General features: G+C 41.4%; 1 protein-coding gene across 5 annotated transcripts in view; it reads right to left on the reverse strand.

Moving 5' to 3' along the window:
• The window catches only part of CCDC112 (coiled-coil domain containing 112), a 218,052-nt gene that overhangs the window by 57,760 nt on the left and 134,824 nt on the right, over positions 1–25,468 (reverse strand). The window contains exon 1 of one of the 5 annotated variants that reach the window (XM_061429932.1): positions 12,053–12,694. The exons of the other annotated variants lie outside the window; for them this stretch is intronic. The gene's annotated coding sequence lies outside the window, so the exon portion shown is untranslated. Of the gene's footprint in view, positions 1–12,052; positions 12,695–25,468 lie in introns of those variants that run through there. 5 annotated transcript variants of the gene reach the window in all.

Here is a 25,468-nt window from a genome sequence, read left to right on the forward strand (position 1 = left end):
GTATATTCTGACATGTATATTCATCAATATACAACTGTATACTGAACTCACCTGAGCTCCAGGAAGATGGAGTTAGAGCCCAGATCTTTCCCTTTCCAGACAACTTTTTTTCCTTTTTTTAATTTTTCCTTTGGCCACAGAACACCCTTTTCAAACATTTTACACTGAAGAAAAGGAAAAAATAAGAATTGCTTTGGTTGAAGTACGGGTTTAGGGAGGGACTGGAGTCCCACCTGCCCTCACCAACTTCCTCCCCTGGAGGCCTCTGAGGGGCTCACACTGAAGCAGTGACCATACGAAGCCCTGCTGACTCTAGACTCTGAACAGAAGAGGCACAGGAACTGGTTGGCCACAAGGAGGTGAGAGTCCTGAGGAGAAGAGAAGCAGATGAAGGTGCTGGTGCCCACAGAGGCCTGTGTCACCAGCCCCTCACCTGCTTGCTGACAGCAGGGTGTCACAGTTACAACAACGATGATCAGAGGCAGGTACTTTTAAAGGGGTAAAAGTTTAAGCTACTCACAGTTATCTGTACCTAAACCCTAGCAAAGAACCAAAGGTTTATAATAGCCAGGAGACAGAAGAAAATGCAGAGGAAGAAGAAAAAGGCTGTTCAAACTAGCAAGCCAGGGGTTAAAAAGAAAATCTCTGGACTTCACAGCATTGCAGAGATCTAGCCCTGAGTGTGGAGTTTGTGGCCGGAAACCTTCCTGCCACCTGAAGTGGGTGAAATCCTGTACAAGAGCAGAGACAGCTCAAGGCACAACGCAGCTGGAGAAAGCAGTGCCTGGATGCTGGAATGGGACTTTTACAGAGAACAGAATACGATCGTCCAGACTTCAGAAACCTGATACAAAACGTGAGGTCATTGAGCTGCTCTTCAAAATGAGCAAATCTTTTAAAGTAGATTTTATTGCTTCCAAAATTATTTTGTGTTCTTTGGAGGCTTGCTTTCTTACTTTGGTACCATATGGTTTTCTTTTGACTTCTTAGATGAAAAGAAAATGATAAATATATTCAACATTTACAACAAGTCCCAAATTACACATTTTCAAGAGACGGAACTTTCACTCTTGTGTTTCTGGTGTAAGTCTTTGATATTCTGCCAGGATATGGTTTCGAGCCATTAATCCATTAGGATGATACAAAAATCTAATGTCCTATGCCCCCATGACCCACAGTGAGAGACATTCAACAACAACAAAAAGCTGGCAGGACAGATGATGTTTCATAGAGCCCACTGGCAGATTTCAAGGTCAGAGATGTCCAAAAGAGGAAAATTTCCCAGAGAGTTTCTATGTAAAGGTTCTTAGTGTCTTTTTCTTGTGACGATTCTGAATCACTCATCTTCCCTTTGTGCAGAGCTAAAAGATGAGAACGAGATGTCAGAGCCCACATGTCTACCTCTCCAAATCCTTTCAATTAACAAGATCCATATTTTTAAAGTAAATAAAGGAATGCTAGAAAACAAGGACTGCCATAACAGATATTTTGAAAATTCCCTGAAAGACAGCAAGAAGAAGTAGGCTGAGAGAGGACACTGCTGGAGAGCTGCTGTGGGCGAGGGTCTGTTCTGGCAAGCACCCCCAGGTCAGAGACGCTGCATTCCAGATACAGAGGCATGAGGCTCCCTCACTGTTGGGAGGACATACCGGTACACGCTTTACTGATGACAATGCAGTGGGATGGGTCAACATTTTAAACATGCCACGATTTTCAAACCAGAATTTTCATTTCTAGAGAGTTTTCTTAGAAAAATACATATATATGTGCCCAAAGAATACAAAGATATTCATTACGGTAGTGATGGCATTATGATATATGCATGTAATAGATACACAGCAGTGGAGGAAAAACTATGCCGTGTCATGTAAATATCATGTACTAGTATGTACTATCATATAAAGGGTTGCATGATATTGTGCTAAGTTTTTTTTTAATTTATAAGTTTTTAAAAAGTAAAACAACACATAAGCCTAATTCCACTTATGTTAAAATTTTCAATGACTATTTTTCTATCCATAGATCTATAAATATATATGTATATATTTATATAAATGGATATAACATTTTCTGGAAGGGTATACATCAAACTGCTAGCTGTGACTGTCTTCTTCTATATACTTTTATAGACTTTAGACTCTTAAATTAGAATATATTCATATATTATATAAAATTTTTTAGGAAACCAGGTATTTCAAACATCCAAGGCACATGTTTAATGAATTGCTAATTAGTAGTTCATTGGTCAAGATACAACTCTGCTTATTCTGAGTCTCACAGCTTTTAAAAATTGGTGATAGATGTTACAGTGGGGGTGAGGGGCTGTGGTGGCACCCACGAGGCCTCTGTGGGTACCTCCCCAGCTGGGAGGAGCTGGAAGTCCCTTGTTACTGCCCCATGGACACTGCCTGGGGAGGGAGGGCATCTCCTTGCCATTGGATGGTGGTGACTGCCCTGATGCTACCTGGTGGGAAGCGGGGGGTGCCTGTCACTGACTCTGCAGGGTGGAAAGCCAGGTCCCGCACACTCCCACCTGACATCACAAAGGTGTGGGGCTGTTACTGTCTGGCAAGCACAGTGGCTTTGACCTGGTCTTTTCTGACACCCTCTTCTGACAGTCTGCGGGAAGTAGAAGTCTAGGCTCCCCACTCGTTCTTATCTAAATGCTTTCTGTCTTACTAGACTGCCCTTTCCCGGGTCCTTTGGTTACAAACAGCAGGCTTTTGCTGGGCTTTATTTGTGTCTGTATCCATTGGCTTTTCTGAGGGGCTAGCTTCTTTAGGTCAAAGTCAGGAATAAAGAAGGCAGAAGGGAAAACCCAGAGAATTAAATACCAAGTTGTTCCGTGGAGTCCTCTGGCCGATGCTGGCCTGCCTTCTCTCTCTACCTTTCAGAGTATTTTTATTTTTGTTTTATATAAAATGTCTAAGGTTATTAGTTGCACTTGGTGGGAGCAGTAGAGAAAAGTGTGTCTACTCTACTCCATCCTTTTAGAAGTGCAAGTCTACATTTTCCTTTGAAAATGTTCTCTTAGTCTACAAAAAAAATGCTTATTCTGACAAGTAAAACAATAAAAAAAATATAAAGAAAACCTTAATAATATAAACTGCCTCCATTACCCCCTATTACTATCCCCCTTTCCAAGATAACCAAGATTCCTGACCCAGGGTGTATTCTTTCATCTTTTTCCCATGTTAGTGCAAACATATATAAACAGAAGTATGCACTTCTGTTTCTGTAAAAATGGTTTTCTACTTGTCAAAGACAAGCAAGCTTCGCATTGCACTGAAGTTTAGAAATTACTGCACTATTATTAAAACAATGAAGGGAACATTAGCAAAGAGAACTGCTGTTCAAAACTGCAGAAAATACTCTGTGCTTTGTGTGGGAGAAAAACAAAGAAGAAAAGAAAAAGAGAAAGGAAGACAACATCTAGAGATTTTTCTGAGTTTGTGTGTGTGTATATATACACACATACACACACACACACATGCATATCTGAAGTGATTAAAACCGGTGTAATTTACATACTCTTTTGCACTTGGAACCTGATCCTGGGCCACATGAAAGGGGCTGCCCCGTGAGTGGACTACAGGAAAGATGCCCGTGAGTGTCGCTGTGTGAGTGCCCAGGGCCACGCTGGACGAGGCCCTAACAGGAAGTGGGTCTTCCTTCTCTCAGGCGTGCACCTCCCATTGCCACACCTGGGGCCTTGAGGGTCCTGTTTGCTCACAGAGAAAACCCCTCCATCAGCACCACATCCTTACAGCTCAGGACTCCGCCCACCCAGAGGGGCAGTGGGGGGAGCTCTGGCACCTCCGTGTCAGGGAATGAAGCTGAGAAGGCTCAAGAGAGCAGAGCCATGAGACTGGTAGTCCAGTGGCTAAGACTCCAACGTAGGGGGCCCAGGTTCTATCGGTAGCTGGGAAACTGGATCCCTACAGGCAGCAACCAAGAGTTCGCACACCCAAATCAAGAGTTTGCAGGCCACAGGATCTTGAATGCAACCAAGACCTGGTGCAACCAAATAAAGAAATAATTAATAATGATAAAACACAGAGTCAGGACAAAAGTCAGTGGCCTCCCTCCCACCAGCACATGCAATGGACGTCTTGACACCGAAAGGAGACATGAAACTTCTCCCTTTCCTTAGAGACCATCTGCTCAGCAAAATGTCAACTGATCTTTAGAGTCCTGCGGCTTCAGGAAGTGAAGTGAAAGTCACTCAGTTGTGTCCGGCTCTTTGCAACCCCATGGAAAGTACAATCCATGGAATTCTCCAGGCCAGAATACTAGATTGAGTAATCTTTCCCTTCTCCGGGGGGCTTCCCAACCCAGTGATCGGACCCAGGTCTCCTACATTGCAGGTGGATTCTTTACCAGCTGAGCTAGCAGCTTCAGGAAAGGAGGCCTATTTTCCACAGCCCAGGTCTGAGGGGCTCATGTAACATTGCCGGCAGTTTCCTCCGAAGATTCTCAGCTGCGGACAGGCTGCTCCTCTCCACTCTGAGTGACAGCAGCAGCACCGGCTCTTCCCCCTTTTTTCCGCAAGTCACACAGTCCACTTAACGTCTGGCCAGGAGAACAGGGCTCGAGTGCACACTGTTGGTTAATCTTCCTGTTTACGTAGTGGCTAAAGGCATGCCTTCTACAGCCCGTGTTCCAGTCCTGGCTCCAAGCCTTGTGAACTGTGACCTTGAGCAAGTCACTGACCCTTCCTCCTCCTTGATTCACTTCTTTGTAAAATGGATATAATAAATGCATGGCCTTATGTGGGGATTAAGTAAATCAGAACAAGGCCAAAGGCACATGATAAGCACCCCTAAAGTATCAGCTGGTTATTTTTGTCTGGTTTTCCCAAACTCAGTGCTTTTCTCAAATGCACACAGAAACTGTGGTGCTTCGTGAAGATGCAGTAATTCACAGCCTTCTGAGTTTCATCCCTCTCCTTTGATAGTTTTTGAACAGAGGGAATAAGAAGTTAGACAAGTCAGTGACCACAGTGGAAAGTGTTGGGGAAATGATCTTCTCTGAACAATGAATCTGAGAGTGGGAGGGAAGAGATGGATGGATGGCTAGACAGCTCGATCTAAGTAAGGGCCAGGAAAACAAAGTATGCACAGCAAATCACAATTGTCTTATTGATTAAAAATTATCGGCAAACGGTGTTCTGTTTCATTTAAAGATACTATAGGAAAGTTTCTGAATCAGTATCTTTCATAGCATCCATCATATCCTCTGTGACAGAATTCGGGAGGGTGGTGGAAGAAGACTTTCTCTCTTAGGAATTTATGGAGGTGTGATATTGTCTACGTGAGAGGTGGAGAAGAAAGGTTCTTCTCCCCTCACTGGGCTGTGGGTCAGTGTACTCCTCTTGGTGAAGAAGTCAATCATTCCATTTCACTGTGTCCATGTTCACTTCACGCCTCCAGGTCATTTAGTACAGTTGACTTCAGTCACTCAGTCGTGCCCGACTCTTTGTAACCCCATGGACTGCAGCATGCCAGGCTTCCCTGTCCATCAACAACTCCCAGAGCTTGTTCAAATTCATGTCCATTGAGTTGGTGATGCCATCCAACCATCTCATCCTCTGTTGTCCCCTTCTCCTGCTTTAAGTATTTCCCGACATCACGTTCTTCTCCAGTGAGTCAGTTCTTCACGTCAGGTGGCTAAAGTATGGGAGTTTCAGCTTCAGCATCATTCCTTCTAATGAATATTCAGAGTTGATTTCCTTTAGGATGGACTGGTTTGTTCTTGCTGTCCAAGGGACTCTCAAGAGTCTTCTCCAAAACCCAGTTCAAAAACATCAATTCTTCTGTGCTCAGCTTTCTTTTTGGTCCAACTCTCACATCCATGAAGTGATGGGACCAGGGAAATAGATGGGGAAACAGTGGAAACAGTGTCAGACTTTATTTTGGGGGGCTCCAAAATCACTGCAGATGGTGATTGCAGCCATGAAATTAAAAGACGCTTACTCCTTGGAAGGAAAGTTATGACCAACCTAGACAGCATTTGAAAAGCAGAGACATTACTTTGCCAACAAAGGTCTGTCTAGTCAAGGCTATAGTTTTTCCAGTAGTCATGTATGGATGTGAGAGTTGGACTGTGAAGAAAGCTGAGCGTCAAAGAATTGATGCTTTCAACTGTGATGTTGGAGAAGACTCTTGAGAGTCCCTTGGACTGCAAGGAGATCCAACCAGTCCATCCTAAAGGAGATCAGTCCTGGGTGTTCTTTGGAAGGAATGATACTAAAGCTGAAACTCCAGTACTTTGGCCACCTCATGCGAAGAGTTGACTCACTGGAAAAGACTCTGATGCTGGGAGGGATTGGGGGCAGGAGGAGAAGGGGACGACAGAGGATGAGATAGCTAGATGGCATCACTGACTCGATGGACATGAATTTGAGTGAACTCCGGGAGTTGGTGATGGAAAGGGAGGACTGGCATGCTGCAATTCATGGGGTTGCAAAGAGTCGGACACGACTGTGCAACTGAACTGAACTCACATCCATACAAGACTGCTGGAAAAACCATAGCTTTGACTAGACGCACCCTTGTTGGTAAAGTAATGTCTCTGTCTTTGTCTTTTAATATGTTAAGTTTGTCATAACTGTTTCCCAAGGAGCAAGTGTTTTTTAATTTCATGGCTGCAGTCACCATCTGCAGTGACTTTGAAGCCCAAGAAAATAAAGTCTCTCACTGTTTCCATTGTCTCCCCATCTATTTGCCATAGGGTGATGGGACTGGATGCCATGATCTTAGTTTTTTGAATATTGAGTTTTAAGCCAACATTTTCACTCTCTTCTTTCACCTCCATCAAGAGTCTCTTTAGTTCCTTTTCGCTTTCTGCCATCAGAGTGGCGTCATCTGCATATCTGAGGTTATTGACATTTCTCCTGGCAATCTTGACTCCAGCTTGTGGTTCATCCAGCCCAGCATTTCACATGATGTATTCTGCATATAAGTTAAATAAGTAGGGTGACAATATACAGCCTGACATACTCCTTTCCCAATTTGGAGTCAGCCCATTCTTCCACGTCCAGTTCTAACTGTTGCTTCTTGACCTGCATACAGATTTCTCAGGAGGCAGGTAAGGTGGTCCAGTATTCCCATCTCTTTAAGAATTTTCCAGTTTGTTGTGATCCACACAGCCAAAGGCTTTAGCATAGTCAATGAAGCAGAAGTAGATGTTTCTCTGGAATTCTCTTGCTTTTTCTATGATCCAATGGATGTTGGCAATTTGATCTCTGGTTCCTCTGCCTTTTCTAAACCCAGCTTGAACATCTGCAAGTTCTCAGTTCATGTACTATTGAAGTCTAGCTTGAAGAATTTTGAGTATTACTTTGCTAGCATGTAAGAGGTCACTCGACTCTTCTCAAAAAATGACTCAATGAAGAGTAACATTGTTTTCAGTTTTGTATCTCTGGGTGTTGCATTTTTATTTGATGATATTTCCTCCTCCTTTAAATATAGCCAGGTTAATTGGGTGTACTGTTTGAAGCCAGGCTCAAAATAGGAGCAATTAAATTCATTAGACCTTTGAGGGATAAATTAAAGAAGTACACTTCTTTTTTTCCCCCAAGAAATGGTACAACAGCTTGAAACCTGATTCACAGCTATATGCCAATGTTCTCAACATTATAAGATGATCTAGACACTCATCTTACAAAACTATTTATACCTTGCCATTCTGAAGCAAAGGAACTTTTGCTGCTGAAGCAGGTATTTGTATGGATTTGAATAATGAACAGGAAAGCACCTGTAGAAACACAGAGTCTCTGTAACAGAAATACTTCATTCTTTAGAAACAGCCAGCTGGGAACAGACCATAATAACCAAGTTGCCCCCAGTCCTACGTTGGGGGAAGAACTGACAGCCACTCTCTATCATGTATTGTCCACCTGCAACGTGATAACACGGAAAAGGACACAGTGTTTATCATCACTTTTATCCTCAGATGACTTTTCTCAAGTACGGGAGATATTAATTAACAGAATTATAACCTGAGGGTCCATTTTTGTCACTGAAAACGTATAAACATCGCTTCTGAATTTATCTGTAATAATAACCTGAATCCTCACTGACCAACCACATTAATGGATAGTGTTCCTTTTATTTAATAAACACTGTTTGCTTTATTCTTTGATAACCTTTTCTTTCATGTATTTCTGTGCCCTTAAAGTCAGAAATTCCTCCATTTCTCTTCTCTCAAACCAAGACACAGTCTCTCAATCACTGGAAAATTCATTTTTTATTTGTAGTGTCAAGTCCAGGCCCTGATACCCACATAAGGATTCTGGGGTGGAAACAGAAGAGCTGCCTGCCTCACCCTGGTTGATCTTCTCCACCACGTTCTACATCTCATGCTGAAAAGCAGATTTTTTTATGATGGAATATGGTAAAAGAGAAACAGAAATAAGTAATATCAGATGGATTAATAAGCCCCAACCAGCTTGGTACATTTGAGGCAATATTGCTCAAAGGGTGGTCCATGCATCACCAACACCAGAAGAATTCCCAGGGAGTTTACTAAAAATGCTTATTACTGGGCACCACCTGATTTATTCATTCAAAAATGTTGTGGGTAGAGCCTGGGAATTTTGCACTTTTGACATGCTCCTTGAGTGATTCTGATGCTCACTAAAATTAAGGACTTTCAGAGACATGTGTACCCCAATGTTCATCGCAGCACTGTTTATAACAGCCAGGACATGGAAGCAACCTAGATGTCCATCAGCAGACGAGTGGACAAGAAAGCTGTGGTACATATACACAATGGAGTATTACTCAGCCATTAAAAAGAATACATTTGAATCAATTCTAATGAGGTGGATGAAACTGGAGCCTATTATACAGAGTGAAGTAAGCCAGAAAGAAAAACACCAATACAGTATACTAACGCATATATATGGAATTTAGAAAGATGGTAACAATAACCCTGTATACTAGAGCAAAAGAGACACAGATGTATAGAATAGTCTTTTGGACTCTGTGGGAGAGGGAGAGGGTGGGATGATTTGGGAGAATAGCATTGAAACATGTATATCATCATATGTGAAACAAATCACCAGTCCAGGTGTGATGCATGACACAGGATGCTCGTGGCTGGTGCACTGGGATGACCCAGAGAGATGGTATGGGGAGGGGGGTGGGAGGGGGTTTCAGGATGGGGAACACGTGTACACCCGTGGCGAATTCATGTTGATGTATGGCAAAACCAATACAGTATTGTAACTAGCCTCCAATTAAAATAAATAAATTTGTATTAAAAAAATAAATAAAATGAGTAAGACAAAAAAAATAATTAAGGACTTTCAGATTTGCTGCAAGAGGTGCTTCTTCTAGACCCCAGATGATTGGGAAGTATTATTCTGTTTCATTTAAAAACTTTATATATACACACACATATACATACACAATGGAATATTATTCAGATATAGAAAAAGAATGAAAACTTGCTCTTTGCAACAATATGGTGAAATAAGTGAAATAAATAACTTAGTGAAATAAGTCAGATAAAGACAAATACTGTGTGATATCACTTATATGTGGAATTAAAAAAATAAAACAAACTAGAGAATATAAGAAAAGAGAAAAAGTCTCACGAATCAAAGAAGAGACTAGTAGAGAGGGGGAGTAGAGAGGGGGAGGGGGAGGAGGGGAAAGATAGGGGTAGGTGATTAAGAGGTACAAACTACCATGCATAAAATAAACAAGCTACAAGGATATATTTGTGCAGCACAAGAAATATAGCCAATATTTTATAATAACTATAGCCTTTGAAAATTATGAGTCACTATGTTGTACACCTGAAACTTACAGAACATTGTATATCAACTACGTGTAAGTGTGAAACTGTTACTTGCTCAGTCATGTCCAACTCTTTGTAGCCCATCAGCCTCCTCTGTCCATGGGATTCTCCAGGCAAGAATACTGGAGCGGGTTGCCATGACCTTCTCCAGGGGATCTTTCCAACCCAGGAATCGAACCCGAGTCTCCTGCATTGCAGGCAGATTCTTTACCATCCGAGCCACCAGGGATAACTCAATATGAAAAAGAAGTGAACTCAATATAAAACGAAGTGGAACCAGAATACATTTTGAACATTCTGTAAACTTAACTACCATACCCTGCAGCCCACTCCTGGATCTGGGAGCTCTATGGCTGCACAGAGTCCAGGAAATGGACAGATGATCATTAACCAGAGAAACCTCATGGTGGCCCGGAGGTGCACTGAGTCTCAGAGATGCCTCATCACTCTGATGGCGAGTCTACACTCACCACTGGTGATTTACAGAATGGCTTTTGTCTCACATATGCGAGGAACATGGATAGAGGACAAGATATGATTTTTCTCCCATATATCATTAAGACCATCATCACTAATGTCTTTTCAACAACTATATGAGCTACCATTTACTGACAATGTATACTAGACTCTATACAAGCACTTTTCAGAATTTACTCTTCATAATGGCCCTATGAGGTAAGTGCTATTATTATATCTACTTCCCAGTTAAGGAGCAAAAACGTGCAACTTGTGCACAACTCTCAAAGCTAGTCAGCCGCAGAGGCTGGAATATCTGACTCCAAAGTCGGCTGGTGCCCCCCACACTGGAACTGATGAAGTGAAGTCCAACTTATGTCACGATACCTGAGGGGAGGTCAGAGCTGCTATGCATGCAGAGAAAAGTTTCTCTTTGTGTATGGTTAAATAATGGAATCAGGTAGCTCTTCCTGTTGTACATTCTTAGCCTTTCTCTCCTTTCCCAGACAACCCCAAACCCCTTTTTCTTTTTTTAAAATATAAATTTACTTAATTGGAGGCTAATTGCTTTACAATATTGTATTGGTTTTGCCATACATCAACATGAATCTGCCACGGGTGTACACGTGTTCCCCATCCTGAACCACCCTCCCACCTCCCTCCCCGTACCGTCCCTCTGGGTCATCCCAGTGCACCAGCCCCGAGCACCCTGTATCATGCATCAAACCTGGACTGGCGATTCATTTCATATATGATACCAAACCCCTTTTTCTATATTCTTCCAAGACATTAAATGTCCATTTAATTTAAGACGAGACATTATCTTGTTGTAGATGAGACTTGTGCTGGGTTTTACATGGATACGTCAGAATTTATACTAACTGGTGTTATTTTTAAGGCACTCCAGTTAGAGCTGCCCGAGTTATCAGTGAACACTTAACTGAGAGTGGACGTGGATAATGATACAGAATAAGTTTCATTTCATCTATTAAGACTTCTCGGGGGCACAGGTCTTGAAACACTAGCCTACTGAGTTTCCCCTTTGCCTGAAAAAGTAATAAAGCCACTCTTTCTTTCTTCTCCAAAAAAAAAAGAAAAAGGGCCCAGGAGCATTTGGTCCTCCACCAATGTATTATACATATTGCAAATCTCACATTGAAAAAAATTAGTCAAATGCTTTAAGCAAGAAAAATTAAACTTGCCTGCTAAGGAAAAATATTTAAACTTTTTTAACCCATATACCACCAAACAACTATTGGGAGATAATTTTCCACAGGGTCTCTTGAATTTCTGCAAGTTTTGTGTATAGAGGCACAGGCTGCTTCTATTCTGAGACACCTTTTTAAGGATGTTTATACAAAGAACAGCTTTGGAATATAGAGATCTTCTGCTTTTTTCTATCAATTACTATGAGATATTAAATTTCTATGCTGATACATTAATTCACTTCTCTTTTTAGTTATGTCCATTTTTGTTTTGTGTAATTTGAAGTTGTATTATTAGCTGAATTCAAATTTAGAATTTGCTCTGTTTCTTTGGTGAAATGGCCCTTTATATAACATTTTGACATAGTCTTTTGTATTAATCTGAGTCCAATCAGTGGCTTAAACAGTAGAAGCTTAATAATGTTAATAGACAATAAAGAATTACTACACCCTGATAAGAGTGACTGTAAAGTATAAGGAAATTCTAGATGGCATCCTTATTTGAGAATTTGAGAGATTTGGAGAGATTATTTGAGAATTTGAGAGAATTCTCACAAAAGGATAAACACAGGAGTTCAGACCTTGTGGGAGGTATAACTCGGACCACTGGATGTATAGAGGTTCACTGGTTTTCCCAGCCTGGAGCCGGTCTGTAGTCGCTGGGTAAGCGGGAAGCAACGCTATGGAGTACAGGTGAGGGCAGAGGAGCAGCAACTGGGGATGAGAGCGTGCAGAGGGCGCAGGGCCTGGATGGAGCCCGAGGCGAGCTCTGGGTGGCCTGCAGAGGAAGTGAGCATGCCAGTGTTGGTAGGAGGCCTTGGAAGAACTGGTTTCCACACTGAGAAGATCACAGGGAGGTTACCACCTACATTTCTGTAGATCCGAAAAGGTAACATAATTTTACCTTTTGGTAGTGATTTTCTTTTCCTGGAGAAGGAAATGGCAACCGACTCCAGTATCCTTGCCTGGAGAGTCCCAAGGACAGAGAAGCCTAGCAGGCCATGGTCCACAGGCTTACAGAGAGTCGGACACGACTGACATGACTTTAAAGATGCCATTACATTGCCTTCTGACCGCCACCGTCTCTTTCTGCCACATCTTCCAATGTGACCTAATTTATCAGTCTTATTGTTATTCTTTTGAAGGAAGTGCCTTATTTTTCTAACTTCCTTTCCCTCTTCTCCTTCCTCTCCCCCTTCCCTTTCTTCCCTTTCCCCTCCTCCTTCTTCTTTAAGGTATCCTCTCTGTCACCTCTAGCAGTGTTACAATGATGTGCCTCATCGTGGTTTGCTTTGTATTTATCCCTTTAGGGTGGTGGTTCAGACGGTAATCAGCTGCAATGCAGCAGACCTGGGTTTGATCTGTGGGTCAGGAAGATCCCCTGGAGAAGGGCATGGAAACCCACTCCAGCACTCTTGCTGGAGAATCCCATGGACAGAGAAGCCTGGTGGGCTACAATCCATGGGGTTGCAAAGAGTTGGACACGACTGAGTGACTAACACTAACCCTTTAGGGGCTTGGAGAACTGATTGAGTTTGTGGCAAGGTGTTTTGTTTTGTTTTGTTTTTGAATGACTTTTGAAAGATTCTTGGCCATTATTTTTTCAAATATTATTTTTAGCCTATTTCTTCTTTTTTTCCCTAGAAGTCCCACTGTACTCATGTTAGATCTTTTTAGCATATTGCATCTGTATCTTCACCATGTCTCATATGTTTAATCTGGCTTTTTAAAAAGGTATTAATTAATATAGAGTTTGTGCCTGATAATTTCAATAAGTGGGTCATCTAAAGGTATCATTCTACTTTCTAGCTCTTTTCTTTTGGTCCTCCTTCTTGGTATGCCTGGAAGTTTTTTTAAAAGGAAATGCTGGGTTTGAAAAATTGTAGAGGCTTTGAAGAATCCCATCTATCTCCAGAGAAGGATTTACACTATTCTCTCTGGCAGGTACTTTGTTAGGCTTTGGGGAAACAGAGTGAGTAAAACAGATACAATTTCTGCCTTCAGGGAGTTTACGTGCAGTGGGGACAATAGACAATACTACGAAAAATCAACAATAAAGTGAGCAGTGATAAAGACGATAAAGCAAAAGTAAAGGGATAAAGGTTAAAGAGTGGCGCATTTAGACAGGGTGATCAGAAGGTGACATTCTAGCTAAGGTTATACAAAATGATGCGGAGAGATGTAGCAATATTTACGGAAACGGTGATCCAAGCACAGGGAAAAACAAATGCAAAGGCCCTAAGGCAGTGGAGTGGTCGACTTGTTAAAGGAATAGCCAGGAAGCCAGTGTACTTGCAGTGGGTGATAAGTGGGGAGTGGCAGAGGATGCTGCCTGAGAAGGAAGTAGAGGCTGTACACTAAAACCTCAAAACCCAGAGGAAGGACTCTGGATTTTATTCTTTGTTCGGTAGATAGTCGCTGAAGGATCTCCAGCAAAGAGATGACGTGATCTTATTTAGACTTTAAAAGGAACATTTTGCTTGATGTGTCTGGAATAGACTGCAGCAGGGCAAGAGAGTCAGCAGGGGGGCCAGTTGGTGGGGCAGAATTGTCAGCTTCTATGGCCACCTGATGTGAAGAGCTGACTCATCAGGGAAAAGACCCTGATGCTGGGAAACATTGAGGGTAGGAGGAGAAAAGAGCGACAGAGGGTGAGATGGTTGGATGGCATCACCGATGCAATGGGCATGAGTTTGACCAATCTCCGGGAGATAGTGAAGGACAGGGAATCCTGGTGTGCTGCTGTCCATGGGGTCGCAAAGAGTCAGACACCACTGAGTGACTCAACAACAACAAATACCGGAGCTGACGGTTGCTTGGTCTGGAGAAATAGTGGCAGATGTCAGGAGAAGCAGTTGGGTTTGGAAATGTATTTTTCAAGATAGAAGCAGCAGACTCCAGTGATGGTTTTGATATAAATTCTGCAGAAGTGGGTTTCCTACCCCTTGCACAGACCATCCGAAATACTCATATTTGCACCTGGCTATGATGAACTATGGAATGAGGTTCGTGACATTGTACAGGAGACAGGGAGCAAGACCATCCCCATGGAAAACAAATGCAAAAAAGCAAAATGGCTGTCTGGGGAGGCCTTACAAATAGCTGTGAAAAGAAGAGAAGCGAAAAGCAAAGGAGAAAAGGAAAGAGATAAGCATCTGAATGCAGAGTTCCAAAGAATGGCAAGAAGAGATAAGAAAGCCTTCCTCAGCGATCAATGCAAAGAAATAGAGGAAAACAACAGAATGGGAAAGACTAGGGATCTCTTCAAGAAAAGTAGAGATACCAAGGGAACATTTCATGCAAAGATGGGCTCAATAAAGGACAGAAGTCATATGGACCTAACAGAAGCAGAAGATATTAAGAAGAGGTGGCAAGAATACACAGAAGAACTGTACAAAAAAGATCTTCACGACCCAGATAATCACAATGGTGTGATCACTGACCTAGAGCCAGACATCCTGGAATGTGAAGTCAAGTGGGCCTTAGAAAGCATCACTACGAACAAAGCTAGTGGAGGTGATGGAATTCCAGTTGAGCTATTTTAAATCCTGAAAGATGATGCTGTGAAAGTGCGGCACTCAATATGCCAGCAAATTTGGAAAACTCAGCAGTGGCCACAGGACTGGAAAAGGTCAATTTTCATTCCAATCCCAAAGAAAGGCAATGCCAAAGAATGCTCAAACTACCACACAACTGCACTCATCTCACATGCTCAAAATTCTCCAAGCCAGGTTTCAGCAATATGTGAACCGTGAACTTCCTGATGTTCAAGCTGGTTTTAGAAAAGGCAGAGGAACCAGAGATCAAATTGCCAACATCCGCTGGATCATAGAAAAAGCAAGAGAGTTCCAGAAAAACATCTATTTCTGCTTTATTGACTATGCCAAAGCCTTTGAGTGTGGATCACAGTAAAATGTGGGAAATTCTGAAAGAGATGGGAATACCAGACCACTTGACCTGCCTCTTGAGAAATCTGTATGCAGGTCAGGAAGCAACAGTTAGAACTGGACATGGAACAACAGACTGGTTCCAAATAGGAAAGGGAGTACGTCAAGGCTGTATATTGTCACCCTGCTTATTTAACTTATATGCAGAGTACATCATGAGAAATGCTGGACTGGAAGAAACACAAGCTGGAATCAAGATTGCCGGGAGAAATATCAATAACCTCAGATATGCAGATGACACCACCCTTATGGCAGAAAGAGAAGAGGAACTAAAAAGCCTCTTGATGAAAGTGAAAGTGGAGAGTAAAAAAGTTGGCTTAAAGCTCAACATTCAGAAAATGAAGATCATGGCATCCAGTCCCATCACTTCATGGGAAATAGATGGGGAAACAGTGGAAACAGTGTCAGACTTTATTTTTCTGGGCTCCAAAATCACTGCAGATGGTGACTGCAGCCATGAAATTAAAAGACGCTTACTCCTTGGAAGGAAAGTCATGACCAACCTAGATAGCATATTCAAAAGCAGAGACATTATTTTGCCAACAAAGGTTTGTCTAGTCAAGGCTATGTTTTTTCCAGTGGTCATGTATGGATGTGAGAGTTGGACTGTGAAGAAGGCTGAGCGCCAAAGAATTGATGCTTTTGAACTGTGGTGTTGGAGAAGACTCTTGAGAGTCCCTTGGCCTGCAAGGAGATCCAACCAGTCCATTCTGAAGGAGATCAGCCCTGGAATTTCTTTGGAGGGAATGAAGCTGAAGCTGAAACTCCAGTACTTTGGCCACCTCATGTGAAGAGCTGACTCATTGGAAAAGACTCTGATGCTGGGAGGGATTGAGGGCAGGAGGAGAAGGGGACGACAGAGGATGAGATGGCTGGATGGCATCACTGACTTAATGGACGTGAGTCTGAGTGAACTCCGGGAGTTGGTGATGGACAGGGAGGCCTGGCATGCTACGATTCATGGGGTGGCAAAGAGTCAGACATGACTGAGTGACTGAACTGAACTGAACTGAGCTGATATTGCCTTTCTCTTGCGAGAACCCATCACCAATTTATGAGATTCATTTCCACAAAACATGACTCTGTCCCGGGGTCTGAGAGAAAAAGAAAGTAAAAAATGGTAGCTCTTAGGTTTGGGCCAGACTGACAGGTGGAATGGTAGCCACATTTCTGAGCCACCTGGGAAAAGGAGATACTTGCAGCAGATCTAAAAATTCTATTCTACGCACAATAAATAAAGTTCAAACTCCTCACACAGGCGTTCAAGACCTCATCCTACCCACAAAGGCTCTTCTCCTCTGCTAGTCAGGCTTGTGCTTGTGAGACGTCTCAGGTTAGAATGCCCTTTCCTGCTCTTTTTTCTTTTTTGGTGGGGGTGGGAGGAGTTTTACTCATTCTGAAAGTGAAAGTTGCTCAGTTGTGTCCGACTCTTTGCGACCCTATGGACTACTGTAGCCTGCCAGGTTCGTCTGTCCACGGAATTCTCCAGGCAAGAATACTGGAGTGGGTACCCATTCCCTTCCCCAGAGGATCTTCCCAACCCAGAGACTGAACCCAGGTCTCCCACACTGCATGTGGATTCTTAACCTTCTGAGCCACCAGGGAGACCTGCAAGGTTCAACATAAATAGAAGTAAATAAAAGATTTTCTGTAAGAGTTGATTTTCTCTTCCATGATCCAGGAATGGAAAATTGAAAGTCCACAGCAGGTCCTGAGTAATCTTTAAATTCAATATGAATGTTTTAAACTGAATAAGCATTCTCTGTTTGCCTGGTCACTCCTACTGCTTTGGTCACAATCACTCATCTATATTTCTTGGCCATTTGAGTTTGTGAAGCGTGACCTTCTAAAATCACTTTGTGAGGAGGAGCTAAGATGGCGGAGGAATAGGACAGGGAGACCACTTTCTCCCCCACAAATTCATGAAAAGAACATTTAAACGCCGAGTAAATTCCACAAAACAACTTCTGAATGCCGGCAGAGGACATCAGGCACCCAGAAAAGCAGCCCATTGTCTTCGAAAGGAGGTAGGAAAAAATATAAAAGACAAAAAAAGAGACAAAAGAGGAAGGGATCGAGCTCCATCCCGGGAAGGGAGTCTTAAAAAGAGAGAAGTTTCCAAACACCAGGAAACACTCTCACTGCTGAGTCTGTGCCGAGCCTTGGAAGCACAGAGGGCAACATAACAGGGAGGAAAAATAAATAAACAATTAAAACCCACAGATTACGAGCCCAACGGTAACTCCCCCAGTGGAGAAGCAGCACAGACGCCTGCACCCGCCACTAGCAAGCGGGGGCTGGGCAGGGAGGCGCGGGCTGCATTGCTTAGAGTAAGGATCTGGCCTGAATGCCCTGAGCGCTATCTAAGCAAACTATCTTGGGCTAGCAAACCAGACTGTGGGATAACTACCACGCGAAAAGCCAGCCCTAACCTAAGACACTGCCAGGCCCGCGCACAGAACAAAGGACTGAACAGAGATAGCCAGCTGCAGACCATCCCCCTCCGGTGACAGGCAGCCAGAGCCAGAAGGGGGCAATCACAGCTGCAGAGAGACATTATCTACAAAACTGTAAGCAGACTTCTATGCTAACTAAGACTTCTTGGGGTTCTGGACGGTCAACATCCACCTGAGAAGGTGCGCCGGTTGTACACCCAGAAAACTGAGTGGCGGGGAAGCAATAAGTCACAGCGACCACGCTCGCCAAACCTCATCACCTGAGCTGCTTGGACCTGGGAAGGGCACAAAACGCAGGCCCAGCCAAGTCTGCGCCTCTGAGGACTACCCGAGTGCCTGAACCTGAGCAGCTTAGACCTGGGAGGTGCAGGCAGCCCACGGCCGGCCTCGGATGGTTCCCAGTGGAGCAACCTAGAACCTGAGCAGTGTGGGCAGGGAGGGTACACGCGCTGTGAGCGGGGGCAGGCCCAGTGTGCCTGAGGCACTGCGAGCACACACCAGTGTTATTTGTTTGCAGCGTCCCTCCCTTCCCACAGCGCGACTGAACAAGTGAGCCTAAAAAAAAAAAAAAAAAGTGTCCACCACCGCCCCCTTTGTGTCAGGGCAGAAATCAGACACCGAAGAGACCAGCAAACAGAAGAAGCTAAAACAGAGGGAACCGTCTTGGAAGCGACAGGTGCAATAGATTAAAACCCTGTCATTAGTACTGACTACATAGGAAGCGGCCTATAGATCTTGAGAAATATAAGCCGGACCAAGGAACTAGCCAAAAATGAACTGACCCCACAATACCCACAACAACACCAGAGAAAGTCCTAGATATATTTTTACTATTTTTACGATCATTCATTCTTTCTTTTTTTTAATTTAAAAAAAATTTTTAAGTCCTCTATTACTCCTTTAATTTTCTACTATTACTTTGCAAAAAAAAAAGACCCTATTTTTTTAAAAGCAAACTTCATATATATATATTTTATAATTTTTGTGACTTTGCTTTTTTTTTTCTCTTTTTTTCTTCTTTTCTTTAACATTGTATTTTTGAAATTCCAAACTCTACTCTAGATTTTTAATTTTTGCTTTTTGGTATTTGTTATCAATTTTGTACCTATTTTTTTTTATAAGTTTTGTGACTGTTTTTTTTTTTCCTCTTTCTTTTTCTTCTTCTTTTCTTTAACATTGTATTTTTGAAATTCCAAACTCCATTCTAGATTTTTAATTTTTGCTTTTTGGTATTTGTTATCAATTTTGTACCTTTAAGAACCCAATCTTCAGTACCCATTTTTACTTGAGAGTGAGATTACTGGCTTGACTGCTCTCTCCCCCTTTGGACACTCCTTTTTCTCCACCAGGTCGCCTGTGTCTCCTCCCTAACCCCTCTCTGCTCTACCCAACTCTGTGAATTTCTGTGTGTTCCAGACTGTGGAGAACACTTAGGGAACTGATTACTGGCTGGATCTGTCTCTCTCCTTTTCATTTCCCCCTTTTATCCTCCTGGCCAGCTCTGTCTCCTTCCTCCCTCTTCTCTTCTCTGTATAACTCTGGGAACATCTCTGAGCTGTCCAGTTGTGGAGTGCACATAAGGAAGTGATTACTGGCTAGCCCACTCTCTCCTCTATTGATTCCACCTCATCTCATTCGGGTCACCTCTAACTCCCTCCTCCCTCTTCTCTTCTCCATGTAACTCTGTGAACCTCTCTGGGTGTCCCTCACTGTGGAGAAACTTTTCATCTTTAACCTAGATGTTTTATCAATGGTGCTGTATAGAAGGAGATGTCTTGACTACTGTAAAAATAAGACTGAAAACCGGAAGCAGGAGGCGTAAGTCAAAACCCTGACTCCAGGGAACATTAATTGACAGGAGCTCATCAAACACCTCCATACCTACACTGAAACCAAGCACCACACAAGGGCCAACAAGTTCCAGAGCAAGACATATCATGCAAATTCTCCAGCAACACAGGAACTCAGCCCTGAGCTCCAATATACAGGTTGCCCAAAGTTACTACAAAACCATAGACATCTCATAACTCATTACTGGACACTTCATTGCACTCCAGAGAGAAGAAATCCAGCTCCACCCACCAGAACACCGACACAGGCTTCCCTAACCAAGAAACCTTGACAAGCCACCTGTACAAACCCACACACAGTGAGGAAACTCCACAATAAAGAGAACTCCATAAACTGCCAGAATACAGAAAGGACACCCCAAACTCAGCAATATAAACAAGATGAAGAGACAGAGGAATACCCAGCAGGTAAAGGAACAGAATTCCGAATAATGATAGTGAAAATGATCCAAAATCTTGAAATCAAAATGGAATCACAGATAAATAGCCTGGAGATAAGGATTGAGAAGATGCAAGAAAGGTTTAACAAGGACCTAGAAGAAATAAAAAAGAGTCAATATATAATGAATAATGCAATAAATGAGATCAAAAACACTCTGGAGGCAGCAAATAGTAGAATAACAGAGGCAGAAGATAGGATTAGTGAATTAGAAGATAGAATGGTAGAAATAAATGAATCAGAGAGGAAAAAAGAAAAACGAATTAAAAGAAATGAGGACAATCTCAGAGACCTCCAGGACAATATTAAATGCTACAACATTCGAATCATAGGAGTCCCAGAAGAAGAAGACAGAAAGAAAGACCATGAGAAAATACTTGAGGAGATAATAGTTGAAAACTTCCCTAAAATGGGGAAGGAAATAATCACCCAAGTCCAAGAAACCCAGAGAGTCCCAAATAAGATAAACCCAAGGCGAAATACCCCAAGACACATATTAATCAAATTAACAAAGATCAAACACAAAGAACAAATATTAAAAGCAGCAAGGGAAAAACAACAAATATCACACAAGGGAATTCCCATAAGGATAAGAGCTGATCTTTCAATAGAAACTCTTCAAGCCAGGAGGGAATGGCAAGACATATTTAAAGTGATGAAAGAAAATAACCTACAGCCCAGATTACTGTACCCAGCAAGGATCTCATTCAAATATGAAGGAGAAATCAAAAGCTTTACAGACAAGCAAAAGCTGAGAGAATTCAGCACCACCAAACCAGCTCTCCAACAAATACTAAAGGATATTCTCTAGACAGGAAACACAAAAAGGGTGTATAAACTTGAACCCAAAACAATAAAGTAAATGGCAACGGGATCATACTTATCAATAATTACCTGAAACGTCAATGGGTTGAACGCCCCAACCAAAAGACAAAGACTGGCTGAATGGAAACAAAAACAAGACCCCTATGTATGTTGTCTACAAGAGACCCACCTCAAAACAGGGGACACATACAGACTGAAAGTGAAGGGCTGGAAAAAGATATTCCATGCAAATAGGGACCAAAAGAAAGCAGGAGTAGCAATACTCATATCAGATAAAATAGACTTTAAAACAAAGGCTGTGGAAAGAGACAAAGATGGTCACTACATAATGATCAAAGGATCAATCCAAGAAGAAGATATAACAATTATAAATATATATGCACCCAACATAGGAGCATCACAATATGTAAGACAAATGCTAACAAGTATGAAAGGGGAAATTAACAATAACACAATAATAGTGGGAGACTTTAATACCCCACTCACACCTATGGATAGATCAACTAAATAGAAAATGAACAAGGAAACACAAACTTTAAACGATACAATAGACCAGTTAGACCTAACTGATATCTATAGGACATTTCACCCCAAAACAATGAATTTCACCATTTTCTCAAGTGCACACGGAACCTTCTCCAGGATAGATCACATCCTGGGCCATAAATCTAGCCTTGGTAAATTCAAAAAAATTGAAATCATTCCAAGCTTCTTTTCTGACCACAATGCAGTAAGATTAGATCTCAATTACGGGAGAAAAACTATTAAAAATTCCAACCTATGGAGGCTGAACAACACGCTGCTGAATAACCAACAAATCCCAGAAGAAATCAAAAAAGAAATCAAAATTTGCATAGAAACAAATGAAAATGATAACACAACAACCCAAAACCTGTGGACACTGTAAAAGCAGTCCTAAGGGGAAAGTTCATAGCAATACAGGCATACCTCAAGAAACAAGAAAAAAGTCAAATAAATAACCTAACTCTACACCTAAAGCAACTAGAAAAGGAAGAAGTGAAGAACCCCAGGGTTAGTAGAAAGAAAGAAATCTTAAAAATTAGGGCAGAAATAAATGCAAAAGAAACAAAAGAGATCATAGCAAAAATTAACAAAGCCAAAAGCTGGTTCTTTGAGAGGATAAATAAAATTGACAAACCATTAGCCAGACTCATCAAGAAACAAAGGGAGAAAAGTCAAATCAATAAAATTAGAAATGAAAATGGAGAGATCACAACAGACAACACAGAAATACAAAGGATCATAAGAGACTACTATCAGCAATTATATGGCAATAAAATGGACAACGTGGAAGAAATGGACAACTTCTTAGAAAAGTACAACTTTCCAAAACTGGACCAGGAAGAAATAGAAAATCTTAACAGACCCATCACAAGCACGGAAATTGAAACTGTAATCAGAAATCTTCCAGCAAACAAAAGCCCAGGTCCAGACGGCTTCACAGCTGAATTCTACCAAAAATTTAGAGAAGAGCTAACACCTATCCTACTCAAACTCTTCCAGAAAATTGCAGAGGAAGGTAAACTTCCAAACTCATTCTATGAGGCCACCATCACCCTAATACCAAAACCTGAGAAGGATGCCACAAAAAAAGAAAACTACAGGCCAATATCACTGATGAACATAGATGCAAAAATCCTTCACAAAATTCTAGCAATCAGATTCCAACAATACATTAAAAAGACATACACCATGACCAAGTGTGCTTTTCCTAGGGATGCAAGGATTCTTCAATATCCACAAATCAATCAATGTAATACACCACATTAACAAATTGAAAAATAAAAACCATATGATTATCTCAATAGATGCAGAGAAAGCCTTTGACAAAATTCAACATCCATTTATGATAAAAACTCTCCAGAAAGCAGGAATAGAAGGAACATACCTCAACATAATAAAAGCTGTATATGACAAACCCACAGCAAACATTATCCTCAATAGTGAAAAATTGAAAGCATTTCCCCTAAAGTCAGGAACAAGACAAGGGTGCCCACTTTCACCATTACTATTCAACATAGTTTTGGAAGTTTTGGCCACAGCAATCAGAGCAGAAAAAGAAATAAAAGGAATCCAAATTGGAAAAGAAGAAGTAAAACTCTCACTGTTTGCAGATGACATGATCCTCTACATAGAAAACCCTAAAAACTCCACCAGAAAATTACTAGAACTAATCAATGAATATAGTAAAGTTGCAGGATATAAAATCAACACACAGAAGAAGAAAACAGAGAAATTAAGGAAACAATTCCATTCACCATTGCAATGAAAAGAATAAAATACTTAGGAATATATCTACCTAAAGAAACTAAAGACCTATATATAGAAAACTATAAAACACTGGTGAAAGAAATCAAAGAGGACACTAATAGATGGAGAAATATACCATGTTCATGGATTGGAAGAATCAATATAGTGAAAATGAGTATACTACCCAAAGCAATTTATAGATTGAATGCAATCCCTATCAAGCTACCAACAGTATTCTTCACAGAGCTAAAACAAATAATTTCACAATTTGTATGGAAATACAAAAAACCTCAAATAGCCAAAGCAATCTTGAGAAAGAAGAATGGAACTGGAGGAATCAACCTGCCTGACTTCAGGCTCTACTACAAAGCCACAGTCATCAAGACAGTATGGTACTGGCACAAAGACAGAAATATAGATCAATGGAACAAAATAGAAAGCCCAGGGATAAATCCACGCACCTATGGACACCTTATCTTTGACAAAGGAGGCAAGAATATACGATGGAGAAAAGACAATCTCTTTAACAAGTGGTGCTGGGAAAACTGGTCAACCACTTGTGAAAGAATGAAACTAGAACACTTTCTAACACCATACACAATAATAAACTCAAAATGGATTAAAGATAAACGTAAGACCAGAAACTATAAAACTCCTAGAGGAGAACATAGGCAAAACACTCTCCAACATACATCACAGCAGGATCCTCTATGACCCACCTCCCAGAATATTGGAAATAAAAGCAAAAATAAACAAATGGGACCTAATTAAACTTAAAAGATTCTGCACAACAAAGGAAATTATAAGCAAAGTGAAAAGACAGCCTTCAGAATGGGAGAAAATAATAGCAAATGAAGCAACTGACAAACAACTAATCTCAAAAATATACAAGCAACTCCTACAGCTCAATTCCAGAAAAATAAATGACCCAATCAAAAAATGGGCCAAAGAACTAAATAGACATTTCTCCAAAGAAGACATACAGATGGCTAACAAACACATGAAAAGATGTTCAACATCACTCATTATCAGAGAAATGCAAATCAAAACCACTATGAGGTACCATTTCATGCCAGTCAGAATGGCTGCGATCCAAAAGTCTACAAGCAATAAATGCTGGAGAGGGTGTGGAGAAAAGGGAACCCTCTTACACTGTTGGTGGGAATGCAAACTAGTACAGCCACTATGGAGAACAGGGTGGAAAGTCCTTAAAAAACTGGAAATAGAACTGCCTTATGACCCAGCAATCCCACTGCTGGGCATACACACGGAGGAAACCAGAATTGAAAGAGACACGTGTACCCCAATGATCATCGCAGCACTGTTTATAATAGCCAGGACATGGAAGCAACCTAGATGCCCATCAGCAGATGAATGGATAAAGAAAGCTGTGGTACATATACACAATGGAGTATTACTCAGCCATTAAAAAGAATACATTTGAATCAGTTCTAATGAGGTGGATGAAACTGGAGCCTTTTATACAGAGTGAAGTAAGCCAGCAAGAAAAACACCAATACAGTATACTAAAGCATATATATGGAATTTAGAAAGATGGTAACAATAACCCTGTATACGAGACAGCAAAAGAGATACTGATGTATAGAATAGTCTTTTGGACTCTGTGGGAGAGGGAGAGGGTGGGATGATTTGGGAGAAAGGCATTGAAACATGTATAATATCATATGTGAAACGAGTGGCCAGTCCAGGTTCAATGCACAATACTGGTTGCTTGGGGCTGGTGCACTGGGACGACCCAGAGGGATGGTACAGGGAAGGAGGAGGGAGGAGGGTTCAGGATGGGGAACACGTGTATACCTGTGGAGGATTCATGTTGATATATGGCAAAACCAATACAATATTGTAAAGTTAAAAGATAAAATAAAATATTATAAAAATAAAATAAAATCACTTTGCTTGCATCACTTCTATAGCTGTTACATACTGGGTACTTTATAAATATTTAACAAATTAATGAAGACATAAGTGCAGTATTTCCATACATATACACTTGTCACCAGCAGCAATTTGGTCATAGAAAGTTCTACACAATTTCGTAGTAATCTGTTTTTATTATTTTCATTTTTCGCCCTTTTTCTCTGTTGCTACATTTTTTTTCTCTTATGAAAAATTTAACCCTGCAGGAATAGAATGCAAGGATAGAGGAAAAGACTATTATCCAAACTGACTTTTGATTTTATTTGACCTG

The sequence above is a fragment of the Bos javanicus genome, chromosome 10 (genome assembly GCF_032452875.1).
Source record: "Bos javanicus breed banteng chromosome 10, ARS-OSU_banteng_1.0, whole genome shotgun sequence".
Taxonomy (NCBI): domain Eukaryota; kingdom Metazoa; phylum Chordata; class Mammalia; order Artiodactyla; family Bovidae; genus Bos; species Bos javanicus.